Raw genomic sequence first — 21418 nt, forward strand, 5'->3', positions numbered from 1 at the left:
TCATGTATGGATGTGAGAGTTGGACTATAAAGAAGGCTGAGCACTGAAGAACTGACGCATTTGAACTGTGGTGTTGAAGGAGACTCTTGAGAGTCCCTTGGACTGCAAGGAGATCCAACCAGTCCATCCTAAAGGAAATCAGTCCTGAATATTCATTGGAAGGGCTGATGCTGAAGCTGAAACACCAACACTTTGGCCACCTGATGCAAGGAACTGACTTATTGGAAAGACCCTGATGCTGGGAAAGAGTGAAGGTGGGAGGTGAAGGAGATGACAGAGGATGAGATGGTTGGATGGCATCACCAACTCGATGGACATGAGTTTGAGTAAGCTCCAGGAGTTAGTGATGGACAGGGAATCCTGGTGTACTGAGGTCCATGGGGTTGCAAAGAGTTGGACACCACTGAGTGACTGAACTGAACTGAAACCATCAAACCCTGGCCATTGCCAAAGGCAGGGACCTAAATGAAGTGGAACCACAGTGAGATACAGGAAGGCAATATCAAGGGTTTGCAGTGAACCCCAATTGCCAATAGCCTGGGTTAGTAATGCACCTATTATTTTAATGACCCATTAATACTTGTCATTGAAGTAAAATTTGGGTGATTTAAAAAATAAGAGGGTATCTGGTCAACTTTTAGAATATATAGGGAAAGTGCATTTTTCACTGTTTGCTGTCAGAAGCAGTCTGATGCTCAGATGTTTACCTTCAAGCTGCCTCTCCTGGCTCTGAGGCTTCCTTCCCCTGGCAATTCCTGGGCAGACCCTTCCCAGCCTCCCCTGCACTGGGGTAGCTGAGCTCTACCTCATTGCTGGGGTTGGGCAGATGGCAGGCAAAGATCACTGCAGGGGAAACCGTTAGTGTATAGCCATTCAGTACAAGCTTAGTTTTGTTTCTCAAGGACACCTTTTTGCTCTGCCTTTCTGTGATACCTGTGAGAAAGCTTTCATTGACCTGAAGTTTAGGCTGTGTCTTTCAGGAAAGAAGGTTCTTGTAACTTTAGTAACTTCTCGTGACTTCTGGGTAACCTACCTTCCTCCACCTCTTTGAAGAGAGGAGACTTTTGCAGATGTTTTCACATCCATCCCTGTTTCCCTGTTTCCAAGTTGCTTGTCCAGTGGTTGCCTTAGAGTTAGTGGTGAAACTCCCCGGCTCAGTAACTAAAGGGCTTGTGAAGACATTTCATTTGGTGCTTTACAAATCTCTGGCTATTTTAAGGAAAGACTTAAGAACTGCCTCCAAGCTTGGGTTGCTGTTTCATACAATAACACCAGTAAAAGGATAAAGAAGGGACTCTAACTAGATAAAAGCCATGAGCCCCTGAGAATGCTGTGAAGTCATTATCCGTGAAAGGCAAAGGGTAAGGCCCTATGCTTACCAGTGAACAAAGTATACATAGAAAGGTCCCCAAATTTCTGGGCTTGATACTATTAGGCAATTATTTAAGTCACTAGCAGAGCTTAGCCATTTGATTTATTTACCAGTTCTTGACAGTTAATTGCCTCTGGTTTGAATCATTTACTTTCTTTATCTGCTTCCCCAGTTATAGTTGACCCTTGAACAATGGGAGTTAGGAGGGGATTGGGGCATTAACCCTTATAGTCAGCCCTTTGTATCCACATGTTGCATTTATGGTTTCTCCATATTCACAGTTCCATCCTCAGATTCAGGTAGCTGCAGATTGTGTAGGACTATAGTATTCACTATGAAAAATAACCCACATGTGTGTGGACCCTCACAGTTCAAACCTGTGTTGCTCAAGGGTCTACTGTAGATAGTAAGTTCCCAGTAGACTGAACATCTTAATCTTCTTGGCCAGCCTCATAACACCAAAATCAATGTCCTGAATGAAGAACTGGATATCCTGCTACTCAAAAGTGTCTTCCCCAAAATTCAGCTATATACATCTGTATGTTTTATTTTAAATGAAAATTCCCAGATTTTCTGGGAAAATTCCCTGCCAATCACTTTTTTTTTTTTCCCCATTTCATTTTATTAGTTGAAGGCTAATTACTTTACAATATTGTAGTGGTTTTTGCCATACATTGACATGAATCAGCCATGGATTTACATGTGTTCCCCATCCTGAACCCCCCTCCCACCTCCCTCCCCATCCCATCCCTCTGGGTCATCCCAGTGCACCAGCCCTGAGCACTTGTCTCATGCATCCAGCCTGGACTGGCGATCTGTTTCACAATTGATAATATACATGTTTTGATGCTGTTCTCTCAGATCATCCCACCCTCACCTTCTCCCATAGAGTCCAAAAGTCTGTTCTGTACATCTGTGTCTCTTTTTCTGTCTTGCATATAGGGTTTTCGTTACCATCTTTCTAAATTCCATATATATGTGTTAGTATACTGTATTGGTCTTTATCTTTCTGGCTTACTTCACTCTGTATAATGGGCTCCAGTTTCATCCATCTCATTAGAACTGATTCAAATGTATTCTTTTTAATGGCTGAGTAATATTCCATGGTGTATATGTACCACAGTTTTCTTATCCGTTCGTCTGCTGATGGGCATCTAGGTTGCTTCCATGTCCTGGCTATTATAAACAATGCTGCGATAAACATTGGGGTGCATGTGTCTCTTTCAGATCTGGTTTCCTCGGTGTGTATGCCCAGGAGTGGGATTGCTGGGTCATATGGCAGTTCTATTTCCAGTTTTGTAAGGAATCTCTACACTGTTCTCCATAGTGGCTGTACTAGTTTGCATTCCCACCAACAGTGTAAGAGGGTTCCCTTTTCTCCACACCTTCTCCAGCATTTATTGCTTGTAGACTTTTGGATTGTAGCCATTCTGACTGGCATGTAATGGTACCTCATTGAGGTTTTGATTTGCATCACTTCTTAATGTGAACTACTTTGGTCAGATAATCAGGTGTTCTCAGAAAGAAAATTCAGGAAAATAGAAGTAAGTTTCAACTTATAGAAGAACTCGGGGAGAAAGTGGACAGCCTGTAAAGAAAGGACTTTGGGGCAACCAGATGTGTGTGTGTGTGTGTGTGTGTGAGAGAGAGAGAGAGAGACAGAGAGAGAGAGAGAGAATATTCAGGAAAAGAGGAGACAGAAGGGTTAGAAGGAGAATTCTTGTTGGTTCTGTAACATGGCTCTGGTGATGTTCTCCAAGCCTGAATGGATGATTTGTAGTAAGGGTGGGCAAATTGCAGCCCATCACCTGTTTTTTATGGCTCACAGGTCAAGGGTTGTCTTTATATTTTTCAATAATTTTTAAAAATAAAAAGAATAGTATTTTATGACAGATGAAAATCATGCAAAATTCAAATTTCAGTGTCTGTAAATAATTTGGTTGACACACAAGCACACTGATTCATTTATGGATGATCTGTGGCTACTTTTGTGCTATAATGGCAGAGCTGACTAGTTACAACAGAGACCATATGGACCACAAATCTAAGATATTTACTACCTGCCCCTTCATGTACAAAGTCTATCAATTCTTGACTTTGATAAAGCTTTATGATTGGTTATTTTTAGCTTTAATGCTTTTGAGTAGCAGTCTTTTATCATTTATAAAATGAGCAAATAATATTTCTTTGTTTTCATGGCCGACCATTTGGTATTGGTTTAAGTGTGGTACAATCGAACACAATCAAATGTTCTGGAATCATTTATTGGCATAGAACTTTGTGTCCAACATTAACTCTTTGCATGAACCCATAAAAATGGTTCCAATCAAAACTATGTTCAAAGATCCATACCAAAATTGAGACTTGCTATATCTGAGTGGTGGGATTACAATTGATTCTTTTCTTCCTTTTGCACCTCTGTATTTCCTATACAATTTTCAGTGAATAAATATTACTTTTATAAAAAGGAAAAAAATTAATATAATGAAAAACTCTTTGTCCTCTGATGGATAGAGAAATAGAACAAAATTATAATACATTAGGTATTTTTCATCCTTCTCTAAGGGAAAAAATTTGAGTTTCCCTGGGAGACATTGAAGAAAGGGCCTTGGCATCAAATCCCCACCAGGATTCAGAAACCAAGTGTGTGGGTCACTAGTTCTGTAATCTGGAGTGAACTGCTAACTCTCCCTGCAACTTAGTTTTTCTCCATTAAAAAAATAAATAAATAAAAAATAGAAATCCTCTTGGAGATTTTTCAAGCATTAAATAAGGCAATGCTTTCAAAACAACTAACAACTCATGTAGTGACAGGCACATTAGCTTTAAAAAAAAAAACTGCCAGTCTCCAGCATATTTTATGGAGAACATTTTCTCTAAAGATGTCTTTCCTTCTGCAGCAGTATCTTTGTGGCAAGTCCCTAAAGTGAGGCAGGTAGATCAAGGAGCAGGGAAAGGGGAGGAATGGGCAGGAGGACAGCAAGGGCATGAGAATGCCAACTCTCCTGAGGGTGAAGGAAATGAAGTGGTTCAGAAGAGCCTTGGGTTTTGTACTTTGGTCAGGAGGCTTCCATTTACACCCATAGTAGTTGGGGACAACTAGCTCACTGAGGGGAGAGAGGGTGGATGTGGGCAAAATGTAGGCATGTGTGTGATGGATCAGGTCTTAGAAGAAAATTGTTCCAACAGTTCACCGTGGAGCTTGAGTGTTTTGAGTGTCCATTAGAAGGAAAGTGCCAGGCATCCTGGACTTCAGAGCAAGTTACAGTCCTGATGGTGGATTGAGAGAGGGAACTTTGGGGAGAGATTTTGGGTAATTAATCTCCTGTGCATTCACATTTTCTAGTTCAAGTAAATGGCATTCCAAGGAGTGCTTTCACACTCAGCAAAAACAAAGTTTATTACAACAATAGATAGCTAGATATAGATATAGATACAGATATATGATATCGCCCCACCACATGACATGTGGCATCTTAGTTCCCTGACTGTTGGATTGAACCCATGCCCCCTGCAGTGGAAGTTCAGAATCTTAACCATGCCTCTAGACCGCTAGGGAAGTCATACAACAATATTCTTAAAATAACCTTGTTTTGAGGAAGTGATTGAGCCAGGGATAAAAAGAGTCACTAAAAGATCTAAAGATAGTTTAGGGTGCTAGATGTCAAGAGCTTAAGAGAATGGGAAAAGGTGAAGAGAAGATTAAACATCAAGGAGCAACCCTTGGGTGGGGTAATGCCAAGTGGAAACTAGAGTGTGCCATGTTCTTATTCTCCCTGTCCTTCTTGTTTCACAGGAAAAAGCTCACTTTCCACCTCTTCTTTCTCCTGGGCCCTCTCCACATCCATTTGTTCCCAACCTCCTAGACTGGTAGTTACTCTTAACACTGACATGAGAATATGGCCCAGTCCTTGAGATTCTATGCTTGACATGTCAATGGCCTGTATGAGCTGCAATCTTGAGATACCTGAGGGGTGAAACCAAAGAAAACCAGCCAAAAACATAACGATTTTTCATAAACTTCACTCTATCTCTCCTTGTCCTGCATGGCCACTCATATAATACATTACTCATTTTTTTCTATGTTATATACTTCTTTGGAGGTTTATGTACATATATTTACAAATAATAAGTTTCTTTACATATGTTATTCTAATTTTAGGATGGGTCAGGCAGGCCTTTGCTGTATCAAAGAAGAGAAATAAATCACCTTCTCTTGATGCATTCATGCCTGAAGTAGAGTCTCTGTTGCTCATGTCTTACTCCAAAAGATGCCTGTTCTTCTTAAATACTTATTCTCTCTCTGTATCTCTTGAGGATGCAGAGAGAGAATATATACCATGTTGCAAAAGGCACCCCAGTGAGGTGCAATACCCCCATCTGCAGGAAAGGTACCCAGTAGACCAAGACTGTAGGCTTCACTTATTTTCTACAGGATCCAGGAGAGGGCTCTTTCTATAGCCAGGCCCCTCTATGATTGGAGGTGGTATGTAGACCTTACAAGAATTGGTAATGAGACAGAGATTGTATTATATACTCAGAAACCTGTTGAAAAGAAAGGTACCTAGAGTCACACCTGTTAATCCATCTGTAAAGGGGATGAAGGTGGATATGTCAGAAGGAGCTAGACCATCTGGGCCCAGAATTTGTGTCCTTCCCACTGCTGAAGCTGGATAATCTGAGCCCCTCCAGGGTGACTATAAATTACCATTTCCATGCTCTTGTCTCCAAAGGGTCAGAGAAAGTGGTGTCTTCATGGAATATTGACAATATAGCCTGAAGTTACCAGAGGCAAGTGTGTTCCCTCCACTGTAAAGTAAAGACTATTGTCAGCCATATCGCTGAGTCACAGCTGGGTACCTGGAAGACCTCTGCAGAGGAGTCAGGAATGTGTTGAGGTCTTCAAGCACCTTGCCACATCTCTTTAGGCTTCTGGCTCAGAGAAAGAGAGAGCCTTCCTTCCACACACACACTTACACATACACACACAGATTCATACGTTCAGTAATATACATATAAACATTCACAAACACACACTCATACATACACACACAGACTCACACACATACAGTAATAGACATATAAACATTCAGAAACACACACACACACACCCTCACACATATACACAGTTACCCACATAAACACGTACACACACATTCAAACACATACATACTTATGCACACATATTCAGACACCAGCTGGGTACAGTGCAGACCCTCTTCATAGAACTATTTCTCACCCCCAGCCTTCATCCACCACCTCTGCCTTAGTGATATTCTGGCCTTGAGCGAGTATCCAAGTGACCCTGGCTCTCCTGGGTTCACTCTGTAGCTCTAGGGTTAAGTCTCTGAAACCAGAGCTCAAGGACAAAAAGGTAGAAGTGAGGAAAACCACAAGGGCAGAGGAAGGCACTGTCTTCCCTTCCTTTATCTATAGAAATGTTGACCCCAATGATCTCTTTATTGTCAGTGTTCGTTAGGCGTGGGAGGTGTACTATGCATCCTGTTTAAAGTTGAGGGGACAGCTGGAATGTTTGTCATGACAATCAAAGAAGGAATTGGCAGTATCACTGAAGCACAAATTCTGACTGACAAAGAGCCAACAGGGGTCATCTCTCACTTTCTTTTTCTCTTTTTTAAACCTACTTGGTTTTGTTTATTTTTCATTACCCAATAATACATGATTATCATAGTATTGTGAAAATTTCCAAAAAATAAGGGTTAAGCCAACATCTCTCTGGTATCTGTCCCCCTCCTCTGAGTCAGTCTGCAGACAGTGTATGGTCGTCTAGACTGTAGACTGTCTGTCTGGTGGCATTTTTCTCTGACACAAATGGTACCCAGTGCACAAACTGTCTTACAACTTGCCTTCTTCCCCCTTAATTACATGTCTTCAAAGTCTTTTTATTAAGTGTTTTATTAAGTGATTTTTTTACATGAAACAAGCCAGTGAACTCTTAGGGGTGGGGGCTTTACTCATCTCTGCCAAATGCCACGCTGTACTTGCGGTTCTGTCTGAAATTCCCAATTCTGGGCTCCTGCTTTTTCCCATCTGATGGTTACAACACTCACTTTGCAGTGTCTCTGGGCTCCTGCCTGTCTGCTGTGGCCACGTGAAGGAAGCAGAGTAGTCTTACTGTAATTATTTGAGGTCTGGGCAGTTTTCTGTGCATCAAATCCAGTAACACAAAACAGAAGAAAACCATTATGCCCCAAACCCAGCTATTTACTCTCCCACACAGCGTTTTCTGGGAAAGGGAGCCTGCAGTCATTTGGGAAAGACTCAGCATCTTCAGCAGGGTCCCCTAGCTGTGATACCCAGCAAGAACCAACCTCTGGCAGATGGGACTTTTTTCCAGGAACACCAGCCCAGTGATTAGAGCCACACAGATCCCAAATCCATTTTACCAGCTCTAGAACCTTGGGTTAGATACTTATGTGGACACCTCATCTTTTCATTTAGAAAATGGATGCAGTAAAAATTGTAGCTATTTTTGTGGGAGGCTTATGAAGGGTAAGTGAGGGAATGCATGACAAGTCCTTAATGCAGGGTCTGGCACATAGAAATTCCTCACAAAATATTAACTGCTGGCTGAGCTCTCCCCTCTCCTTTCTTCTCTTCCGGTTCTCAGTGGATCCAGCCACTCATGTCTGCCCTGCTTATCACCCTTTCCCTGTTCAGGCAAACTCACAATAGCTGGGACCCTGCCTGCTGCTCCAGTCTGGCCCTTTCCCTGGAGGAGTACCCCTGGGATCTGCAGTCACCCAGCTTTTCTACAAACCCCAGAACTAGTTACTACAGAGCCTCGCTCAACCCCGAGCCCAGCTGAAGCTTGTCTTCACTCCTTCATGGGTTTATTGTTCATTCTTTAAATAGAAATGTGTGTTAGCACCTACTCTGTGCCAAGCACTGTGAGAGGTGATGGGGCGGAAAGAGACACAGTCCCAGCTCTGAAGGAAGCCCAGCCTACTGGGGGTTAGAAATCCATCAACTGGCCATTACAATGCAGGGTGACAGATACATGCTCTGGTGGGAAGGCATGTCCAGGATGCCTCAAAAAAGGACATGCATACCAGCCTTGGGTGCTTTCTCCACTTTCTAAGATCTCCTCTAACTCTCCCTTCCAGACCTCCTACTGAATTTTTTTTGTCACCAGTTACATTTTTAATTTCCAAGTCTCCTTCCTAGTTCTGATTATTCTTTTTTCACAGTCGTTCTTTAAAAATGAGTAGGAATCAGCCAGAAATGTGCAGTTGGACCAGGACAGATTCTAACAACCTGAGCAAGGAGCCTGGTTATGAAGATCCAGCCTCTCAAGGTCAGGCTGTCTGTAAGATCCAAGGAGATATATGGCCACGTTGATAAATGCAGTCAATCCCGTCTTCATGCATTCCACCCAGTCCCTTCACTGCTCCAGTGCTAGCATAGTCTGCTGTTGCGGGTTATGGTTTGGGTGGTGAGGGCATGGTCTGTGCTTTCAAGAATTCACTGATGAATGGAAGAGAGAGCCCAGGAAGAGTTGCAACACCAAAGCTTAAGTGCTATGTTCACAGGTGAATGAAATTGATTAGGAAAACATGGAGGAAGAGACTGGGCCGGTGAAGGGGGCAGTGGGCACAGCAGAAGAGATGATTTTATTGCTGAGTCTTAAAGGATAAGAAGTATGCCCTGTTTAGAGCAGGGCCTGAGGAAGTGGCAAAGGGGGAATAGCATTCTTGGCAGAGAGAAAGACGTGTATTAAATCAAAGTTGTAGTTAAGAGCTTATGGCTCTTGAGACTGGTGAGAAGGTCTCTGACTGGAACCCAGGGTTCAGTGAGTGTGGGAGGATGGATGGGGAGAGGACACTGGGAGGAGATGAGGCTCTGGAGAGGTCGGTGAGTCTGGATGTACAGAACCACACCTGTCATGTTAAGAAACTTGTTGTTTGTGGGTCTTAAGCACTTATCATGGACCCTTCTGAAAACATGATGAAAATTATAGACTTTCTCACCCCTGAAAAATGCACACACACACGAGCTTAAAGGATCTGAAAATCATTCTTATCCCTCAACTTTGGTTGTGGGGAAGCCCCAGACACTTTTAAACAGGACTGTCCTATTCAGATGCACGATTGAGTTCTGACTCTTCCATTTCCAGCTGTGTGTGGCAATTGTGTCATCTCTGGTGCCAGCTGCCCACCCCTGCAGCCCCCCTTGAATTGCAGCAGCAGTTGAGATGGATGGTTCTGTACAAGCTCAGACATGTCCTCACAGTGGCATTTGTGGCCCCAGTGACCTCTACAAGGCAGATCCTGACCTAGGGACCTAGGGGAGAGGGGTGTCCTTGCATAAATGCCCCAGCTTCCCTTTGTCCAGGTCACTATCCTTCCAACCACTTTCTGTCTTCCAGAAAATTCCAGAGTATCTCATAAGCTAATTTGATACATCCATCCCATTCTCTTTATACCTAAAAAAAAAAAAAAAAAACTTTAATGTGTTGTGGTTATCAAGAGGGAAAAGAAGTAAGTGCTTGTACTCAGTTGGCAACGACCAATGAGACATCTGTTTAAAATTTTTTGTACTACTTAGAGTAGAAAGTTTAAAATATAAGCTTTTAAAATAAATGTTTAAATTTAAAACAAATATCAAATTGAGGTTAAACATTGAAATAAATTCTGGAGAAGGAAATGGCAACCCAGTTCAGTATTCTTGCCTGGAAATTCCCGTGGACAGAGGAGCCTGGCATGCTCCAGACCCAGGGGTTGAAAAAGAGTTGGATATGACTTAGCAACTAAACAACAACAAATTGAAATAAATTAGAACCAAAATGGCTAAAATCAATAAAACTGGAGTTAAAGATGAAAACATTTAAAAATCACTTTTCATTGACCAAATAATAATGCCATGTGCCCAGTGTTCCATTATAACATTCTCTACAAAAGGCAAAATATTCAGAGTATGTGCTATGATCCTAGTTTATGTAAAAAGGCAAAAAGTGCTGAGTCCTAGTTTTGAAAAAATGTATCCTCCTCCTCCTGGTCCCAGTATTCAGGATGGTTCAACACTCTGCAGGACTAGAGGGCCAAAGGCTTCCAAGTTAGCTCAGGGGTTTGTCTTTTTAGTGGTCAAGTCATTGAAAAGAAAACTGAGGAAAACAGTTCATGGCTATGACCTTGACTTCTCTGTTAACCTAAAAGAAAGTTGTGCCATTGTGTAGAAAGAAGTTCCCAAATCCTCTGGCTTGCCTAAATACAGACATATAGGAGAAATTGGATTTGGGGATTGAAGGTAGGAGAAGGTGCCGGAACAAATCAACTTACTGAGAAGAATTCTGCTGCTTCTTGGTTCTGTGATATAGGAAACTTGCTTCTTGTGGTCTCTGAGCAGGATGTCCAGAGTCTGTCGTAGACAGGAATCTCTTGGGAGAGGACCAAAAGGGAGAAGGAGGCTAGGGAGGGGCAAAAAAGAAAACATAAATGGGAAATTTAAAGAACTTTTAAAATTTAAATTTTCTTAAAAGCATTGTAAGGTCTTTGTTTCCATTGTTGTTCTCTTTCTCTCTGTCTCTCTTTTTTTGCTTTGTCTAGTTTTCCCAGAATTTCCCATACAAATGTATAGGATGACCTTGTAAAGGGAAATCCAGCACTAGGAAGAGAGAGCTGCTGAAACATCTCATCAGTTTATGGTAGGGTCTCAGTGCCTTCTTCTGTGGCTTTTGAGCAGGTTGAAATCACTAACGTAGCATTAAAGAAGACAAATACTTTGGTCCCTCTGCTAGAGAGTCTGATTTAGGCTTGAGTGTGACCAGGACATCAGTATCTTGAAGATCTTTCCACGTGATCTAAAGTGCAGCCAAGGTTGAGAACTCCTGTTTTCACTTACCATCTCATACATATTATGAAAAACCTGGGTTTCTAGTTAAAATGCAGATTTGAATTCACTAGGTCTGGGGTAGGGTTTAAGAGTCTGTTTTTCTAACAAGCTCCCAGGTGATGTAGATGCTGCTGGTCTGAAGACAATACTTTGAGAAAGATGGACGAGAGATCTCTGAGGTCCTACTGAGCTATTATTCTACCAAGTTGCTGGATTTCATGCTTTTAAATATCACTCGGTTAGGACTCAAACAATTCTGATTATTATGGCATAATTAGTTGATGGACTATTATGCAGCCTTGAAAAGTTACAATTATATAGTAATAATGAAGGAATGTTTTTGTCATAATGGAAATGAAAAAATTATGGCAGATTAAAATTTTATATGCTCACAAATATGTCAAACAAATAAAAGTTGCATCATTGTCAAAATGTGATTCTTCCCACTGAAACATTCTGTTTCTCTGTGAAAATATCATCTTCATGTCTGTTGAATAACTCAGGGAGCATCTCAAATTGTAAGTAGTCATGTGAGACAGGAGAACAATGACTCAGGAAAGTACAAGGACAAATTTATGTGTAATCTCACCAGGTAACTAGCTATTTATGTGACCTTGGGCACATTGCTTAAATGCAGTGAGGCTTCATTTTTCTCTTTTGTAAATGGATATTAATATAAAAACCTAGTTCATGGAGTATCATGAAGATGAAATGAGACAGCAGGTCCTCAGTAAGTGATGACTCATGTCTAAGCGTCTTGATTTGCTCATCAGGCAATGAGAGAGCAGACTAGAAAATCTCTAAGATTCCTCAAACTCTGACTTATGAGAGTGGAGGGCTTTGGTTTTGGAAGATTTATGGAAACAAGATTACTTGGAATTGCTCTGGATATCCAATAAGTTCTTATAGTTTTTAGCACTGTACTAGGCAGCCCAGACAAAAAGTGAATAACTTGGAGGAGCTCACAGTGAAACAATTCAATACAATATGATGTATGCCCTAACAGAGGCATATACAAAGTGCTTTGAGCATCTCAAAGTGGATGTAGAAGAGATGATGATAACGTAGTTCTTGAAAGGCAAAGGAAAGAAAAAGCGTTCAAGCAGAGAGAAGCTCATGTTCAAAGACTTGGAGGCATGAGAGCAGATTGTATGTCTGGCGTGGCTGCAGTGTATATGTGTGGGGAGGGGGTTGGGATATAAAGATGAAACCTGGATTAAGACAGTTTATGGAGCACACTGTTAGCTACAGTGATGACTTTGTAACTTACTCTTTGAACTAGGAAGTAATGTAGTCAGATTTCTGATTTTAAAATGAACTCTGCATTGAGGGAGATGATCTTGAAAAATGGAGGCAGGTGGGAGATTATGACAATAATCCAGGCAAAGGTGACAAAAAAAGGTGTTTTAGAAAGATCAACAGGCCTTAATAGTTGCTTTCAGTGCTGGTGTGGGCAGGAAATGAGAAGAATTCAAAGATACCTGTGACCCAGATAGAAAATCAAAAGGGCAAGGTTGGTGGGAAAAGTGCTACAACAGACCTTTTTAGTTGGAAAATCCAGGAAGATAATGCAGATTTGTGGACATGTGTCCCTCTAAGACTGGAGGAAGAGAGATTACAGAATCTGTGTACCAATGGTGAAGTGATGGGTGCATCAATATTTGTTTCTGGAAACATTGTCAGTGTTAGAGGTTTCCACAGCAGCCTGTTTCCGGTGTGGGCCAAAGACACCCTCACAAGCATCAGAGCACCCAGTGCTGGGCTGTTTGCTGAGATAGAATCTGCAGGATGAGAGATGAGCATTTATATCTCAAGTCTCTCTTTGCTCTAAGAAAAAGAGCTCTTTAAAAACTGATGAAATCTATAGGCACAGTACCATCCAATAGACATATAAAATGAGCTAGTAGGTAGTCTTGGTCTTTCTAGTGACTATGTTAAAAATTATAAAAATGAGCAGGTAAGATTAATTATTTTTTTTAATGGGATACATACAAATATTATAATTTTAACATTAATCAATGAAATAGTTATTAGCGAAATATTTTGCATTCTTTTTATAACTCTACATCTTCAAAATCTAGGAAGGATTTTTCTTGAGTTATTTAATTTATTTATTTATTTATGCCTGTGCTGGGTCTTCATTGCTGCATGGGCTTTTCTCTAGTTGCAGCCAGAGCAGGGGCTACTCTGTAGTTGTGGTATGCGAGCTTTTCATTGTGGTGACTTCTCTTGTTGCTTAGCATGGGCTCTAGGGCACAACGGCTTCAGTAGTTGTAGCACGTGGGCTCAGTAGTTGTAGCTCCCAAGCTCTAGAGCACAGACTTGATAGTTGTGATGCAATGGGCTTAGTTGCTCTGTGGTGTGTGGGATCTTCCCCGACCAGGGATCAAACCTATGTCTCCCGCATTGATAGGTGGATTCTTTACCAATGAGCCACTAGGGAGGCCCTCCAGTAGGGATCTGAACACAGCACATTTCTACTGAAGCTATAATATATCAGGGACTCAAAAGCCACGCAGTAGTGGCTACTGCATTAGACTGTGTAGTTAAAAATACCTCCCACTCCTTTGTTCTGAAAAAAACACATACACACAAAATTTTTTTAGAATTTCTAAGGATGCTTATATCTCCTAAAGCATATCTATACTTGATTAAGAACTCATGTTTTTCAGGTCTTTGGGCTTTTTGAGACTGATTCTGAAAATAGATGGCTTTCTTCAATATTGTGAGGTTGATTTTAAATATTCTAGTCATGTAGACTATAAAGAAAGGTACAGTGAAAAGTGAAATGAAAGTCGCTTAGTAGTGTCTGACTCTTTGTGACCCCATGGACTATACAGTACATAGAAGTCTCCAGGCCAGAATACTGGGATGGGTAGCCTTTCCCTTCTCCAGGGGATCTTCCCAACCCAAGGATTGAACCCAGGTCTCCTGCATTGCAGGCAGATTCTTTACCAACTGAGCCACAGGGGAAGCCAGTACAGAGTGATAAGAATTCATTCTTGCACATTAAAAAGGATTAGATAAAGCTTTTTGTTTCATAGTTCTATAGTGGACTATCTACTCTAAAAGGTGGGTTTTTCATTTTCACAGGACACATTGTTGGTTACAGTCTTGACTTATTAACTCCGAGAATACCATTTCTAGGCTGGACAGAAACAAAAAGTTAAATGCAACATTTTCTAGGTGGATCATTTTAAACACGCTTTTAAATTCAGTGAATTTAAAAAATTGGTTTAGGTGGTTTCCTTTCCACTCGTCATGGTTATAGACATATCTCAGAGAAATGGCCTGAGGCATCGCTCCTTTTCCAAACTCCTAGGTACCATTGCTTTAAAGCAGCACTCTTATAAAGAAGACTTCTTTCTGAGTCTCAGGCAGAAGTATTTTTAGAGAAATCATCACGTTGTATTTGAAAGAATGACCCTTCCTGTAATTGGCCTGTTGGGATGATTTGGTTGTGGTCTCACATAATTATAGACCCGTGCCAACGGTCTGAGGGCCATCAGCATATTTCCAAGACCTCTAAATCAAGGGTATTTGGTTAATTGCTCACAGGTGTTTTCCTGTGCTTATGAATACACGCAGTCTATGAATTTTACAAAACTTGGCAGAAGGAAGGGCCATGCAGCCAAGGAGTTTCTTAGATTTACTCAGCTAATTAATCAGGCAGGGTAGGGATTTGGCTATTCTGTTGAGGGAGCTAAGCATTCGGAGTCCGACTGAGGAGTAACCTGTTCTTTTGAAGGAGAGTTTAAGAAGAAAACAAAAGGAAATAGGAAAACTTCAGTAAGCGGCTGCCGGCAGAGCTCAGCATGGTGACGCACCCTGCTCTGGCAGTTTGGCACAGCAGGGTCAGCTCTGCCTCTGCAAAGACGTGGTGCTGGCTTCTAAAATAAAGCAACTGTGTCAGGGTGTGAATTTTAACTTCTAAAACTGTGTCTAAAGTACAAGCCACTGTGTTGACTCTTCTTCCTTCTGGTTACCCAAGGTCATTATTGCTTGGGTAATGGCCTTGAAAAGTGTGGAAATTCTGAGCAGAGGATTCCTATATCATATTTGTTTAGAAATTCATCCTGAACAAGTAAATATGACAGTACTCTATGGCATAATGTGAAATCCAAAAGAATGTCTCAATAATTGCTGTAAGTCCTTTCTATGACAGTCATTCATGGGAAAAATGTGTGGGGGCCTGGTTAGATGAAATTTATCTCCAGCTAGCCAGACCACATCATTCTGCCCAAGAAACTAGATAGAAACTAGTTTTGCATTTCTCTTCAACAATCATAGGTGAATTCCTACAAAAAAGCCAGGAAAGCCAGATACTAATGTTAAGAAAGATGAAAAGGACATGGTTTCTGTCCTCAAGGCAGTTACATTTGAAGGGAAAGAAGAGAAAAATGTTTCAGAGGGTCAATTGAATGTACTACATACTATGGAAGAATCTTTATCCAGCGAGCGAATCTGGGACCCTTTTGTGGAGGGTGTGGCAACTGTGTCCAATTATGAAAGATAAGTAAGAGTACAGCTGAGAAAGTTTGGTATTCAGGGAGAATATTACAATAAAACAAAGAATGCACCTCATACCTGTCAGAATGGCCATCATTAAAAAATCTACAAACAAAAAATGTTGCAGAGGATGTGGAGACCCTCTTGCACTGTTGGTGGAAATGAAAATTGATACAGCCACTATGGAGAACAGAAGGGAGATTCCTTAAAAAACTAGGATTAAAACTACCATATGACCTAATAATCCCACTACTGAGCATATACCCTAAGGAAACCATAATCGAAAGACACATGTCCCCACTGTTCATTTTAGCACTATTTACAATAGCTAGGACATGGAAGCAACCTAGATAGCCATTCACAAATGAATGGATAAAGAAGTTGTGGTACATATACACAAGGAAACACTATTCAGTCATAAAAAGAAATGAATTTGATTCAGTTCTGGTAAGGTGGATGAACCTAGAGCCTATTACACAGAGTGAAGTAAATAAGAAAGACAAATATCATATATTAATATATATATGTATGAAATCTATAAAGATGGTGCTGATGAACCTATCTGCAGGGCAGCAATGGAGATTCACGCATACAGAACAGACTTGTGGACACGGCAGGGAGGGGAGGAGAGGGTGGGACAGATTGAGAGAGCAGCATTGAAACATACACATTGCCTTATGTAAAGTTAGATAGCCAATGGAAATTTACTATATGACACAGCGCAAATCTGGTGCTCTGTGATAACCTAGAGGATGGGGTGGGAGGTGGGAGGGAGGTTCAGGAGGGAGAAGACATATGTGTACCTATGGCTGATTCATGTTCATATATGGCAGAAGTCAACAAAATATTATAAAGCAATCACCCTCCAAGTAAAAATTAATTAAAGACTACAAAGAACTTAGTGGAGAGTGCATAGATGTGAGGCTGAATACAGAGAGATAACAAGCTCCATGGACACCTTTTCAAAGACGAGGTGGGCTTAATCTTGCTTATAATCTAAAGGGGAAGATCCAGTAGAGGGGAAGAGATACAAGCAGGTCTTGGAAGTTCTTGGACGTTACGTGTATAAAGGACATAGTTGTTCTGAAATAGAGGGGTGGCTCAACTACTATGACCAGAGAGAAAGACAGCAGGGTGGGGATGCATGCAGAAAAGCTTGTGAGCAGATAAGGAATTTGAGATGTTGGTGCTTAACTGCCTCAATTTTCTGATGAAATTGGAAAGTTCTCTGCTTTAAAGCAATGGTTCTAATCCTTGGCTGTACACTGGAATCATCTGGGGAGCTTTAAAAGCAAAACAAAGCAAAACTGATGCTTGAATCCCCTGCCAGAGTGTCTAATATAATTGGCCTGAGATGCAGCCTAGGCACCAGGATTTTTAAAAGGTCCTGGGGTGATTTTACTGGGTTGCCAAAATTGAGAACTCCTGGCTTAGACTAGAGTAAGGGGGCCAAGGAAAGTAGTGAAGAGGTCTAGAACAGCTGTTAAGGTCTGGAAAAGGGAGTTGAGGAGAAGCAAAATAATTGTGAGGCAATCTTAAAGCCAGGTGAATCTTAATATCTTACCTTGTGAGAGTCCCAGTCTTCACCGGCTGATTTCTTCCCCCAGTGGCAGAGTTATGCTACCCAATTAGGCTGGTTGTGGGGCTGGTTCTGAGATGGGCTTTATACAGGCTCCAGGCAACAGAAAAAGGGATCAGGTCATTTTCTGTAGTCTAGGATGGGCCTGGGGGAAAGTGAGGCAAGGAACAGCTCAGCCCAATTCCACCATAATCCTCTATCTCTACTAGTTGACGTTCTTATGAGCAGGAATTTGGACCAAAAAATTAAAAACCAAGTAAACAACTCCACTGGAACAAGCCGGGGGACCAAACACTCCAGCACATATATAACTAATTGCTGAATAACCTAGAGGTGAGTGTACACATTGACTATAAATATATATGCGACTGCATGTCAGGAACTCATTTCATGCCCATCACTCTTTGAAAATCCCCTTTCATGCCCATGAAATAAAAAGTCAGGACATGGGTGCTGGTGGGTCAGGCTCTCCCATTTGTCACAGAAAGCTTATCCCAAGTCACAGGAGAGCTGTGTGCCAGCCCCCTTATTTCCCCTGGGGATGAGCAGCATTGCTCTCATGAGAGCAGTGACCTATTATTGAACCGTTTTGCATGTACACAGTGAGTCATTGTTCTGGCAGAATTCCCCGCTCTCCACACACATTTTTACCCACCTTTGGAATGTGGGAACACTGACCATGTATATAATAGCCTGGCAGAAAAGTGACTCTGTTAGAGGTTTTCCTACTAAACAGCCGGAGGGGAAGCCAGGAACAGGAGAAGGGATGGGAGGGGTGGGGGGGCGGGTAGGGAGAGCCAGGTCAAGAGGTATAGAAAGAAATTTCAAGAGGAACCAGAAATCATGCTCCCTGCAGTGTTTCTCACCATAGGAACACACTGACTGGGTAAAACTCAATGTCAGCAAGATAAGCAACGTGATTATGTATGTAGAAAGCATTTACCATAATGCGCATATGTATATATTTAAGACTCAGTGAGTTACCTAACATCTAGTTTCTCAAAAAAAGAATATTACCTACCTAACACAGCTGTTACAGGTATTAAATGAGTTAATATTATTGGAACATTCCTGGAACATTGTAAGAGAGCAAAAAATGGCAATCATTGCTGTTGTTATTATTATTTTCTATGTATTAGGCAGCTCTGAACTTGAGGACATTGTTAGCTTTCTTATTTTTTTCTTTAAATCTATTTTACTATCTGTAAAAGGGGGATAAAATCATCTGGTTAATAGGTACATAAATTTAAGGGGATTAGAACACTTATGCCCCTAAAACTAAAATAAAACATGCAGTGTACAAATTCATTACATGACAATCCATTTATCCACAAGTAGTTATTAAATATTTATTATATGCCTGCACTGAGCCAGGACATGCATGGTGTCTGCCCACATAGGGCTTATAGTCAGCAGGAGAAGCTAGACTTTACATATGATAGAATAATAAAATGTATATTATATTATATTATAAATGTAAAACTTTATAATTGTGATAAGGTTTTGAAAGAAGAACCAGTTGTTTTGTTTGAGCATTACAACAGGAACTGCGTTAGTTTGGGTATAAACCTTTTCTGAGTATGATATTTAGTTAAGACATGCTTGATAAAGAAAGTAGAGATGGAGGGGGAGGGGAGGAGGAGGAAATGTCCCAATCAGTTTACACACCAAAAAAGGACCAAAGGCAGCTAGGGTTTAAGGAGCCAAGTAGCAAGAGATCTAGGCTTACATTAAGGAATTTTAAATAAGAGCACAACTTGTTCCTGTTTTTTTTCTCCAAAGGTCACCCTGGTTGTTTTGAGGAGAACAGATTGGAGAGAGAAGAGGGTGGAGGAGAGAAACCAGGTTGGGGAAAAGAAATGATGGTGGCCTGGGAAAACTGGAGTAGATGGAAATGAGGAGCAGCATAGGCAGAGTCGAAACATATTGTGGAGGTGAAATTGGCAGGACTTGGTGATAGACTTGAGTGTGAAGGGTGAGGGCTGAGAGGTGCCGAGAATGGCTACCAGATTTCTATCCTGAGATGTTGAGAAGATGGTACAACCAGCAATGGAAATGAGGAAGTCTCCTGGATGAACAGGTTTGGTGGGGAATATGATTAGTACGTGTCATTTGTTTTCAAAATCATTTCATTGAAATGCAAATTATTTTAATCCATTGCAATCAGTAAAGAATTATTATAGTACAATTATTAACTTATGTTTTAGAAATTGTAATGTGAATATTATAACTTTTAGTATATAAAGTTGTAATATTAAGGAAATCTGAATGATTCTTGGACTCCATTTGTATAAAGAACTTAAAGGTGAGGTAAAAAATAGAATCAATCATCTGATGACTTAGTACCCCTTGACAATTGTTTTGGCATCATTTAAACTTAAAGATTATAGCTCTGCAAATAAAACCAAAATTTCTCAAGACAGGAGTTCTGTACTAAAACCTCCTAGCCTTGATAATCTATAAAATGAAAAGTCTTCTTATATTTATATTAAAAGATGAATATTCATAATATCAACATGAAAGCTGGGCAAAATGAAGTGAAAGTGAAGCTGCTCAGTCGTGTCCGATTCTTAGCGACCCCATGGACTGCAGCCTACCAGGCTCCTCCCATGGGATTTTCCAGGCAAGAATACTGGAGTGGGTTGCCATTGCCTTCTCCAAAAAAAAAAATGAAGGAGCCCTTAAATTTCATCTATGCACATGAGTCCAAGGCTCAACAAGTGACCAGATATCAGTATCTCTTCCATAAGCTGTGGCTGTAGGTGACTGTTTATTAAGTCACAGTTGAGCTTTGAGGCACACGGAGGAAAAAGAGGAGGAGGAAGAGAAAAGAAAGAGAAAAATAAGGAAGACAAGTAGGAGGGAAGGGAGAGGGAGAAACGAAGGCTGGTATAAGTAAGGAGAAAGGGAGGCAAGAAGGAAGAAAGAAGGAATGAATGAAGGAAAGAAAATGAAGGGGGAGAAGGAATGAATGAAAAAAAGAAGAGAAAATCCAAACTTTTACTTCTAATGAATCTGAGGCCAATACGTAAAGGAAAAAATTCCATTTGGAAGAGTTGTCATAAATATGACAAGAAAGATTTCTTCCCCAATACTCCATAAAATAGACCTCCCTACCATCCACCACCTTCAGTAACTACTCTTAAAGCACCAATGACAAATGGAGAGTCAGAGAATATTCCAGACTCAGAGCATAAAGGTTTACAGCTAATGGACAATTTATGACTGGAACTTAGGACGCAGATCAGTCCAGATGTTTGGGGAGTTTATAGTTTCCAACAGCTGGTCCCCTTACCTACCAACATTACACCATCGACTTTGTATACTTTTCGGAATATCTGAAATATCTCATCAGCTGGATTCCACATGTTCTCTTCAGGGATGTAACATTACTCCATGAAAACAAGTTAAAACGTGAAAAGAAAGATGAACTTGAGAAAAATAGATCAAGCTTTTGCTTATGACAGCTGTACTTAATTTGCCCCAGAAGACAAGCAGGTATTTTCCCTGTAGTCAACAGTGTCGCCCATGCCCTTTTCACTTTCAGGGGTGACTGGTGTTCAGGCAGATTAATTCACCTTTACGAGCCTCAGGTCCATCGTTGTAAAACAAAGTGACTGAACGAAATGGGCTCCATGAGATCTCTTCCAGGTCTGTCCTTCAACTTTGACTAGCCTTCCTGGGAGCACTGTGTTTAAACCTCATGGGAATTGGCTTGACTTCTCTGTGGAGGTCATCCAAACCTGATTTCCACTCAGCTTATCCTGTGACTTCTAGTTTTAAGTTGGCCTGGGAACTTCTCCTCTAAAATTTACAACTGGATGAAATAAATCCATCAAGGGCAGCTAATTAGAATGAATATCATTGCCAGCACTAACTTATGAAGGAAGTTCTGTGAGGATAAAGGGAAATGATTCTCCCCAGACACAAGGAAAGTTCCACTGATCTGGCACAAGGGTGGGGATCCGGTGCCAGGAGGTGGGGTAGAGAGGTGATTACTAGGTTATTTTCCTCTGAGAAAGGCACGATTCCAAAGAGGACAGGGATAAAAGAGGCCCTGTGTCCTTGTATTTAGGATGCAGTTAGACTTCAGCAGTCGGATATTT

At 41.0% G+C, this 21418-nt stretch overlaps 1 long non-coding RNA gene across 1 annotated transcript; it reads right to left on the reverse strand.

Annotated features, from left to right (window-relative positions):
- Nucleotides 1-7144: 7144 nt before the first annotated feature.
- LOC122443482 lies at nt 7145-21058 on the reverse strand. Its single transcript, XR_006270023.1, has 4 exons — nt 20891-21058; nt 17298-17457; nt 10672-10799; nt 7145-9818 (listed from the first exon to the last, which is right to left on the reverse strand). It is a non-coding gene; the product is annotated as an uncharacterized LOC122443482 (long non-coding RNA).
- Nucleotides 21059-21418: the final 360 nt, after the last annotated feature.

This window comes from Cervus canadensis, chromosome 6 (assembly GCF_019320065.1).
Source record: "Cervus canadensis isolate Bull #8, Minnesota chromosome 6, ASM1932006v1, whole genome shotgun sequence".
NCBI classification, from domain to species: Eukaryota; Metazoa; Chordata; class Mammalia; order Artiodactyla; family Cervidae; genus Cervus; species Cervus canadensis.